The sequence below is a fragment of the Phyllostomus hastatus genome, unplaced genomic scaffold, assembly GCF_019186645.2.
Source record: "Phyllostomus hastatus isolate PE091 unplaced genomic scaffold, TTU_PhHast_1.1 phas_contig_29, whole genome shotgun sequence".
NCBI lineage: Eukaryota > Metazoa > Chordata > Mammalia > Chiroptera > Phyllostomidae > Phyllostomus > Phyllostomus hastatus.
This window is the reverse complement of record NW_025333835.1, coordinates 20,144,979-20,156,704: the sequence shown is the minus strand read 5'-3', so window position 1 is coordinate 20,156,704 and position 11,726 is coordinate 20,144,979. Positions and strand designations below refer to the sequence as shown.

Genomic DNA, 11,726 nt, shown 5'->3' with positions numbered 1-11,726 from the left:
AGTTATTTCAAATATAAGAGTTAAAATGAATTAATATTTTCCAGTGCTGTATGATTCATTTTTGGTGAATTAGCAATGCTATTCCTATTCCTATGGATAAAGGTAAATGATTTGAAATACAGTTTAAACACTGATTTAAAAACCACAAGGTAACTTACTAACCCAAGTCCGTGTGCTTTATTCACTAGACAAATAAGGCAAAACTGAAACTGTATAGACATAAATTAAAGTTATGTATTTTCCAGTTGTTTTAAAAGATTTTATTGCATTTTCTTGTATTTTTCTCTTGCCTTTTCACCAATATAGTGTGTTTTAATAATCACTTAAAATAATTTCATAAGATTTTATCTTATGCTAAATGAGTAATCCAACTTCTTTTTTGTTAACATGTATTTGTGCTAGATGGTTATGCTTGTTGTCTTGTGAGCAAAATATCTACCTTAAATACAAAATAAATTGTTTCTTCAGGGTATTATATGAAGGGCTAAAATAATCAACACTTTATGAAACATAAAAACTCAAATAATAAAGTACCTACATTACTTCTGAGAGAATTATCCATATCTAATAAACTATAGAAAACTGTCTTGAAAATTAAAAACATTCATAGTACCTAGCTACTTGAACATTTAGCAAGATTACATATTTTGTGAGTCAATATTGTTATATCTGCATATGGTCCAGACATAAATATTTCCAATTTTTCAACTTTAGTATCCTAGATCTCCAGTCCTGTCTGCTTTGTATAAACAAAACAATCCCATGCATCAGCTGTCTCTACTCAGTTGACCAATATAGACTTCCCATACAAGGACAATTGATTATCCATTGCTAAGATAATGCTACATAATGAACCACCCAATCAGAGTGGCTTAAAACATTTCTCATAGAACTGTGGGTGGAAAGTGTAGTTGTGATGATTTGCGGCATTTTTTGGCAGATCAGCTGGGCTTGTTCATGCATTGAGGTATTTTGCCAGGCTACGGCTGGCTCCTAAAGTGGCCTCGGCTGGGATACTAGTCTCTTTTCCATGTATCTTTCACATACCTAGCCATAGTCTTATGGTTGTGTCAGCGATTCAAAGAGAAGAGAGACTTGTCATGCAACAGGGACAAAAATGAGAATGCCCAAATTTTCAGGTTTCTGTTTGTCTTATGCTTGCTAATAAAGTCTAGTTAGTCAAATCACATGGATGAGCTCAGAATCAGAATGGAGAGGTGAGGCTCTAGAAGACACACTATTAGGATACAGGGAAACCTTTAATTGGCACAATTAATGCCATATGCTAAATGAAAAAATCTGAAGGATTATAAGAATTTTCAGATATTACTGTGTTCTAATGAACTCAAATATTAAGTTTCATGTTAGCTCATGTTAGCTTTTTTATCAATGGAAAATGATTGCATCTACAGTCATTTCATGTTTTCCATTATAAAATTATTAATTATAAAAAATTAAAAACAAAAATATCTTACAAATCAATGGTAACATGTTGAAAATACAGATATTTGAATAATTTTTACCTTTACATATATAAGATTACATGTTAAAAACCAAACTGAGAATGTACTATACATACATATCTATGACATTCATACTGTGTTTATGTGTATAAATGTTTGCATACACATATAATGTTATATATCTTATAAATAAATATGTGAACACAGAGAGACATGTGTGTGTGCACAACAGGCATGCCCTACATACATGTATCCTCTCCTTATGACAGACACTTTTCCCATCATTTAAAATTATTGAAACTATAATTTAACACCACATTTATTAAAATGTTTACCTATTGAGATCTTAAAGTATTTCTAATTTTAAAGAACTACTAATAAAGCTATATTATACATTCTAATGTATAGATATGTTATAGCTTTAATTTTTTTCAGGCTGATATCCCAGCAGTTGAATTATTGGACTAAAAATATAGATGTTGATAAAGGTCTTAACACATGATACTACGTTGTAAATGAGAATGGTCTTACAATTTATTCTTCTAGTAATAGTAACAGAAAGTATAGACTCCCCTTCTCTTTCAACAAAGCTTGGTAATTTAATTTGCCAATGCAAAAATCAAATAGACTTCTCTTTTATTGTTATGGAGGATAATCTTTACCAGTTGCATGATTTTTCTCAAATTATTTAACCTTTCTCTGCTTCAGTTCCTCATATGAGAAACTGGTATGATTACTTCATAAAGAAATTTGGTGAGGATTATAAATTGCTGAGCATATTTTCTGATGGAAAACAAGTGCTCAAAGGTGTTTGGTGTTTTTATCATTGACAGTACATTTGCTGATTTCATGTGTTAGGCATTCAACTATTGCAAATAGTTCCTTATTAGGATGTTCCTCATTTTCTTATCAAACTATTAGCACTCTTTATGCTAAGCATATCAGTACTTTGTTATTTGTAGAACAATGAAACACAGAGTTACTCATAAAGAATTTTAAATTTTGAATCCAAATATTTTTTATTCTTTTCATATATATTTATATTTTGTGTGTACTTAAGATCTTAAAGATCTTTTCCAATCAAAAGAGAGAAGGCCTAAAATTAAAAAAGAAAAAAGAATCAATTAAGTTTGAATTTTCTAGAATTTTGTGTAAATGGAATCATTTGACTTATTTGCTTGGAGAAAGAGCATAGAGATTTATTCATGTAATTGTATCAGTTATATGAATGTGAGACAAGCCAGTAAGTGAAGACAAGTGGAATAGGTGAACAACTTAGATTGTTAATGGCTAGGTAGTTATAGACATCTAGTGAATTACAAAATCCTATCTTCCCTAAATAAAGGACCCTTAAGAGTAAATGGTTTATTTTGTAAAATTCTCCTGAAACAGTATGGTCCAAAGCTTTTGTGTGTACAATATTCAGATATCAAAGGTATTTTTATATACCAACAATGAAATATGAGAAATAGAAGTTAGGAAAAATATTCCATTTGATACAGTAATAAGAAAAATAAAGTACCTAAGAATAAACCTAACCAAGGAAATAAAAGATCTATACTCAGAAAACTACATAATACTGAAAAAAGAAATTAAGGAAGACACAAACAAATGAAAGCATATACTGTGTTCATGGCTTGCAAAAAATTAACATCATGAAAATGTCCATACTACCCAAAGCCACTTATAGATTCAATACCTTCTGCACAACTGAAGAAAATAGCAGCAAAATGAAAAGGGAACCAACCATATGGGAAAATATGTTTGCCAATGATACCTCAGACAAGGGTTTGATCTCCAAAATATATAAAGAACTCACATGGCTCAACTACAGGGAGAGAAAAACAAAACAAAACAAAATGAAGGAAAAAAAAAAACCTGGCAATGGGCAAGGATACACCTGGTTGGTGGTGTTGCTCTTATATCAGTCAGGAACAAAACAGTTGTACAGTCCTTAGTTCATCCTAGCTTGTTGCTTGTGTTGGTGGCCACAGCTATTTCATGCCTGGGGCACATAAAATTAAAAAAAAATTAGTAAAAAATTAAAAATTAAAAAACGAGCAAAGGACCTGAACAGACACTTCTCTAAGACAGACATATAGTGGACCCAGAGACATATGAAAGGATGCCCAGTATCACTGGCCATCAAAGAGATGCAAATTAAAACCACAGTGTGATACCACTTCACACCAGCCAGAATGGCCATCATAAACAAATCAACAAACAGTAAATGCTGATGAGATTGTGGAGAAAAGGGAATCCTAGTGCTCTGTTGATGGGAATGCAGACTGGTGCAGCCAGTATGGAAAACAGTATGGAATTTCCTCAGAAAAATAAAAATGGAACTGCCTTTTGACTTAGCAATTCCACTGCTGGGATTATACCCTAAGGATCCTAAAACACCAAATTAAAAGAACCTAGTACCCTGATGTTCGTAGCAGCAGCACAATTCACAATAACCAAGTGCTGGAAGCAACCTAAGTGCACATTAGTAAATGAGTGAAACAAAAAATTATGGTACATTTTCACAGTGGAATTATATGCAGCAGAAAGAAAGAAGGGGCTTCTACCTTTCATGACAGCATGGATGAATCTGGAGAGCATTATGCTAAGTGAAATAAATCAGGCAGTGAAAGACAAAAACTGTATGAGCTCACCTATAAGTAGAACCTAATTAACAAAACAAACAAGTGAGCAAAATAGAACCAGAGACATTGAAATAAAGAAGAAACTGACAGTAACCAGAGGGGAGCAGGGAGGGGATAATGGAGGAAAAAGGGGAAGAGTCATCAAGGAACATGTATAAGGACACATGCACAAAGCCAAAGGGGGTGTAGGATCAAGGGTGGGGCAGGAGAAGTGGTGGGGGTAAATGGAGACAACTGTAATTGAACAGCAATAAAAAATGCCATTAAAATAAATAAAAAATAATAAAAATGTTTTTTTAAATCAAGCTAGGGATATTCTGTGAAGGTAAAAATGTCAGAAAATGTGTACAATTTTAAAAAACAAAATTAACCATGTTAATTAAAGAAGTTTGTAAAAAAAAAAAGTAAATGGTTTACACTTCTCCCCAACCAAAGGGTAAGTAGCTTACATCACCCTACTCAAGGAAACAGATAGCTGAAATTATTTTTAATAGTAGTTAACTTTTTATATTGAAGATTTAAAGTAATATATCTGGATATTTGTGTACCATATGTGTATCATTTATTTCTTAATTTTCATAAAGCTATTAACATCAAATTTTTACTTATAATGCTATTGATACAAGTGGCAACAATATTTCTCAATGGATATTAGTTACACAAGGTCTGTCCAGAAGGTATCAATACATGTAACATGAAAAATAGAGACATTTATTGAAGAAGATACATTATAGGAGAAACATAGTACATAAGACAATGATGTCTCAGTCCCCTTCAAAATAGTCACCTAGGGACCTCACACAGTTCTCCCAGATGTCATCAGCTGCACTGTTGTATTTTCCCAAATCTCATCTATAGTCTGAGATCTCTTCCCTTTCAGAAGTGATTTTAGATTTGGGAAAAGCCAGAAGCCAAAAGACACTAAACATGGACTATAGGTGGGCTGATTCACCAGGGGGATTTTATATTTCGCCAAAAACTCTGCATGAGACATGATATATAAGTGGGCACATTGTCATGGTGAAATTGTCAAGCACCAATTTCCCATAGCTACAGCCTTCTAAATCATCTGAATAGTTTCTGAGGAGGAATGTTCAAGCTTAACACAAAATTTGATGCAGATTCATTGCTCTACTCAGGCATTCATTTTGAAAACAATGGCCACACAGTACAATGCTCACTCAGCAGCTTCTACAGTGTCCACTGACTAGTAAAGTGATGTAGTCATTGTTCACACATGTGAATTCCAACCATTCTCCTTGGCTGCCAGGTTACTTCGATGTTGCCCAAATCATTCTCATTATACAAACAACAGCTCAACTTTTTCTGGACAGATCTCATAAATCAATGTATGTTAGCTGTGGATTTTTAAATATTAGCTTGAGATCAAGCACTTACTCATTCTAATTTTTAATAGCATCCTAAATTATTTTCCATAAATATTTGAGCAAATTGCTACTTTAGACAACTTAAAAATGGGGAAGATTGTAAATAAAAGAATGAAATCTAAGAAACTTCAAACTTCTGTTACTTGCTGCAGGCTGTTTCCTTTTAAAGCAGCTGATTCATTCAGGGACATACCTGGAGAAACTGAGTGAATAGAGGAACCATGGGTTTCACTTCTGGTGGAAAAAAATTGAGGAACAGTCATTTGCATAGTGAGTATTTACCTAACTTTTTGGTGCCTTGGCACATCAAAAGTTTGCTGTACTGTCTTGTAAAATCTTCATGGGCACATACCACTAGTACCAATTGTTGCAGATATAAAATATAGGACTTACTGGGGAAACATTTCATGGCAGCAGACAACTAACACCCAAACTAATTATTTTATGGCGTAAGTAGAGTATGGATTTCTGTGAACGTCATAGTCGCATCCCTGTAGATACATATTCTACCCACCTAACACTCCTATACTTTTAGCTTTGGAGGAGCAGAAATTACTTCCATTATAATGCAAACTGTCTAGTCATAGAATGGGCCTTGTTAAAAACAGAAAGCCTTGGGAGCCCAGTAATTAATACTAACTTGTTCTTCTGTTGAACTAATTGAGACCTGCTGAGCAAACTCTGATAGCCACCAGAAGCTGGGAGATGAACCTTCTTAGCCATCCATCTGGACATGATGATTTACCATAGATATTGCTACCCTTATCTTTGGCTTCTCCCAAAATCAGTCTTACGTGGTGAACAATGTTCTGTTTCCATAAAGCCTGTCATATTAGAAAATTGAAATAATACCACATTGGGGAAAAAGAAAAAGAACTTGATCTTCTCACAAGATACATTAAAGTAATGGCACTATTCACTATGTTTTGCTACTATAATAATAGTCTCTAGCCCTTGAGGGACAGTGGTTTTACAGCTGTGTGTGTACTGAAGAGGTTTAGATAAGAAAGAAGCCACCATTATATGTACCAGACTGACCCCATGATTGTGAGTTGTTGTTGGTATTTCTATTTTGGTTTGGATATTAGCATTGTTTTGTTTCTTATAGCCCTTCAGAAAAACAAACAAACAAAAAAATTCCTGCATTTGTTATGCCAGCAACCTGTCATCATCAAAGGGCTAAGGGTACCCTAGTGCATTACCAACTATTAGTGAACATAGGAACACTGTTGAAGATAAACTACTGATCTTCAGCTACCAACTATAGATAAACTGGCCCAAGATTAATTGGCCTCTGGAAATTTATGATTGCACATTCTACAACTGGAATTGGATTGTGTTTATATCAAACATCCAGGTACATATCTAAATTTGAATGGAACCCCTTAGACCAAGAATCCTTGAATATAGTCCAGATGATGGTATATGAAGCTGCTTTCTGGAATCTCTTAACTTTATCAGCACCTGTGGAATTTCAGATATTAGCTGCCAGCCCCAGAACTAGAACTTTTGTCAACAATACTCAATTGTTATGTCTCCAGCCTTTGTGTCTGTGGACTGTAGGACTTCCTACCTTTCTTGAATAGCTCACTACATGGTCTGTTCCAGGGTCTTAATGAAGACTTATGGTTTAGGTGAAAAAAAGTCATCATTTTCTAACCTCTCACTCCTTGAAATCAGTCTCTCACCTTAAAATCATGTAACTTAGGACAAACCCATAAAGATTCCATTTTGTTAAAGAAAAAAGATGTCTCTAATTAAGAAACAAACTTGACCCCTGAGACCTTAGTCACTTTTATAAACATGTGGTTTAACACTCATTAAAACAGAAAACAATATCTTAACAACTCACCTCTGAAGTGGATAAGCCAATGAATGCTGCATCACAATAGCAACATTAATTTTTTTCTATAATGTACTAAATATCAGTAGTCTTCTACTTTAGACAACTATCCTGTAGACACACTGACCTATACCTGTATACAGACTTGTAGGTCCAAAAAAACCACACCCAGCTTAGCTGTAAAAGAAGGCTAACAAACCAACAACAGGCACAGAATTACTAGGATATACCAAATACAGTTTATCTATATGGAAACAGATACAACAACCTACTCATTACTGGATCTTTATGTTGAACATAGGCATTCCAGTATAGAGTGAATAAATTTAAAGAAAAGCATTTGGGCTGAAAACTCCAAATCAAGTATTTGTGACATCATCTGTACTTAGAACACAATTAATAATAAAAACTATCCCAGTAATGCATATATAATAATGGACTGGAATGCCCAAAGAAAAAATATTTTTAAATGAGCATCATGTTACCTAACATAACTATACTATTAGCCAATCACATCAGCTTCCCTAGCAAGAGCCTCTACAGGAACACAAATTCCCACTGTTTTAAATTATTTTTGTGTTGCCGACCCTCTTTGCCTTGGATGAGTTCCCAGGTATCTGTGCCATGTGGAGTTAGGGACTCTCCCTCTCCCTCTCCCTCTCCCTCTCCCTCTCCCTCTCCCTCTCTCTCTTTCCTTTGCACTCCCTCCAGCTACCATTCCCAATCCACTTTTATTGCATTGGCCTCAGCAGAGGAATGAATAGTTTGTATAACTTCAGAGGAAAAAATGTGTATCTCATACTGCTCAGCTCAAGAACACCTCTACAGCCATGAATTTGAAAACTGACTTTTTTCTGGTGGTTCTACAGACCCTTCTTCTGTCCCCAAATATTGTGTATGATGATGAAATTGTGACTCTTGGATGCCTGTGAGTCTCTTCACTATAGAAAAAGAAAAACATAGTTAGGCTTATTCCTAGGGGGAATATTCTCCAAGATGGAAAACAGACTTTCCCTCATAATGTTAACCAAAGTGCTTCTGAAACCAAATGTAGGGCCAGCCTCCTGCTGCTTCAAAAACTAATACTGGAGAGTCAGGTGCTCATGTAAAAGAAAGTGGTTTTAGTCAGGTGACAACAACCCAGAAGGTGGGGAACTATCATCTGGAAGCCCACCTTCCCATCTCAGTGCAGGCTGGGGTTTTTATAAGGAGGGAGAAGGACAAAAAGAGCAAAGAAATCACGGGGAGAGGCTGTGGATGCGCAGGCAGCATCCATGCTGGTCCCGGTACGGATATTTTTTTATATTTTATTATTTTATTATTTTATTTTATTTTATTTTATTTTATTTTATTTTATTTTATTTTATTTTATTTTATTTTATTTTATTTTATTTTATTTTAATCGTTGTTCAAGTACAGTTTTCTGTCCTTTACTCCCATCCCAGCCCACCCACCCATCCCTCCCCACCTCCCTCCCATTTCCACCCCCCTTAATTTTTGTCCATGTGTCCTTTATATTTGTTCCTGGTATGAATTTTTAATGTCAGCATCCTGGAACTGGTCAGCCCCAGCCAAATTCCTGCAGTTGGGTGATCTGGACCACTGGAAATTGTGGTCAAGGCCATTTCTTGTACAATCACAAACTGGAACTTCTGTTGCTTGCAATCTGCTTGCAAAGAAACTGTCAGTATGTGAGTTCTTTGTACAAGTTTGTTAGTACATTTTATTGTAATTCCATGTCATCAAGTAGAGTAGTCAGAGTAGCATAAAGTTTTTATCCCCTGTTACACTTCCACTGCTAAATAGTCTGATAATACACTTCGCTTCCCTGTCCACTAAGTATGTAAGGATCACTTGATTGGAGCTCATTATTGGAATATAGGTTATGCTGTATAGAAAATATCAGTGCCTACCCTAAGTTTTAGGATGTTTATTTTTTCTATATTTTATTTATTTATTTTTAGAGAAGGCAAGGGAAAGAGAAAGAGAGAGAAAGAAACATCAGTGTGTGGGTGCCTCTTGCACACCCCCCACTAAAGACTTGGCCTGCAACACAGGCACGTGTCCTGACTGGGAATCAAACCAGCAGCCTTTTGGTTTGCAGACCAGTGCTCCATCCACTGAACCACACCAGCCAAGGCAGTTTTAGGATGTTTAGATTCAAGACATAGTATGTTCTCTATTACTTACATTTTTAAGTTTTCTCCAGTAAAACCCATTTAGGTCTTGTCTGCATACTCCTAGTGGTATACGTCTTCTGCATGCTTACCTTGAAAATGGTAAACCCTTGAATGACACATCCATTCAGTTAGGTATTGTTTTATGTGTAAGTGCTAGTAATGCCTGAGACAAAATATTTTTGGGTCTGGAAGCTCCAAAAACGCCCCTTTCCATGCTCCCTTACAGAATTATTATCAGAGAATGTTGTTTTAATTTATAAGGAATGCCTATATTTTACAAGGGAAAAAAACACAAAGTTATTGTGGATTAATAAATCACTATTGAGGAATTACTGAGATTTTTTTTTGGTCCACACGAGCCACTTTGAGGGATTAGAGTACAATTTTCTTTTATGACAATACTTTTTCACTTCTAATCATCCTGAATGAGGAAGAACAAGAAGATTTAGTTCAGAGGGTAAAGTCTACCTCACATCTTCTCTGAGAAATTGAAGCTACACCCTTTGAATTTAAGGATTGCCACAGTGTTTTTATGGAAAGAAAGTAAACTGCCTTTTGCCCCAACTATGCTGATGTTAATTCAGGAATAAATGACAATGCTATATATTTTTTTTTCTGATAAGTAATTTGGTGGCATCATCAGAATTAGGTACATCATGGAAGAGTAATCATTTTCTAAAACACTTTATAGGTGTGGAACATTTGGAAAAACCTTCCCTATAGAGAGTAATGTCACTCATGGTTTTGGAGTAGGGGTCTCACCATTTGTTACTGAGTTAGGAGATCCCAGCAGAACAGAGATTTAGTGGGATCACCAGCAGGTGAAATCACAAAAAAATGTCCAGCAGAGTAGTATAAAGTGACTGAAAGAAATGGCAAAGTGGTGATCAACAGCTAATGTAGATTTATGTATTTTGTTTTTGTTTTGTTTTCTTTGTGTGCGGTAAGAACAGTTCACATGAAATATACCCTAAACCTGAAGAACATTATGCTACATGAAATAAGCCAGTCACAGAAGGACAGATTACTGTATAATATCACTCACATGAAGTATCTAATGGAGTCAAACTCAGAGAAGCAGAGTAGAATGGTGTTTGCCAGAGTCTGGGGAAGAGAGAAATAGGGAGTAGTTGTTCAATGGGTATAAGGTTTCAATTACACAAAATGATAAAGTTTCTAGAGATCTACTGTCCAAGATAGAGTTTGTAGTTAACAATGTTATATTGTGCCTTTTAATCTTTTTTTATATAAGCTGTTCTAGCAAATTTTGGATTATCTATCATTTCCAATTATGAACATCTGCTTAAGTTTTTTGTTTATTCATTTTTTTGTGTCTGTGTGTGCTATTTTGTGGTTACTTTAGAAACTTTAAGAATTCCTCTCTACCATGCTTATATTGATAAGTTTTTATTCTTCCAGAGATTCTCAAATAATCTCTATGGCAAGATTTGAAGTAATCTGTTGGCTGTGCAGCAGTACCATAGGGGTTTTTCTATATAACCATGAAAATCAAGATTATTTTTGTGATAGAGGCATAGACAGACAAAGAAAAGGGTAATGTGTAAGTGAAACACCTGCTTTTAGGCATTTGACCTCATTATGCCAAATAATCACTGCTCTTCCCATGGATGAGTGACCACTCACTGAGCTTATGTTGCACAGGTTATGGGTCTTCCCCCTGAGTACTCTATGGAACAGAGGCTAATGTCTGGTTGACACACACAATGAAGAATCACAGGGGAAGACGTGTTTCTCAGAACCTGACCTAAGTCATGGTTCATGCTGGGACCAAGACACATGGTTCAGTCTGAAACACAGAGATGTTTCTGGGGAAAGGCACATGAACTAAAAAGCACTGTAAGGAGGCTATTATATCCATAACACTATTGATAAATGCCAATTCTTGACACTTTTTTCGTATAGGTTAGTTAAGACAGAAACTTGGTAAAACTCAGAAAATGCAGTACAAAGCAACAGAGTTCAAAATGCAAGGTAGCCACCAAGCAGTAGCTTGAGGAATATACTTACCAGTAGGAGGCAAAACCAGTTAGTGACACAGAGCAAAACAAGAAAGACTTATTGTATCTATTACTCATACCACCAATTGTTGTGAACACTGTATAGATACAAAATGGACATTCACCCAAAACTTGGTTCAAATGATGAAATGACTGATTTCACACAGACTAAACTATTGCCAGAAG

At 35.2% G+C, this 11,726-nt stretch overlaps 1 pseudogene; it reads left to right on the top strand.

The window, feature by feature from the left end:
- The first annotated feature begins 3,336 nt into the window (after positions 1-3,336).
- Positions 3,337-3,481, top strand: LOC123818954 (annotated as a pseudogene).
- Positions 3,482-11,726: the final 8,245 nt, after the last annotated feature.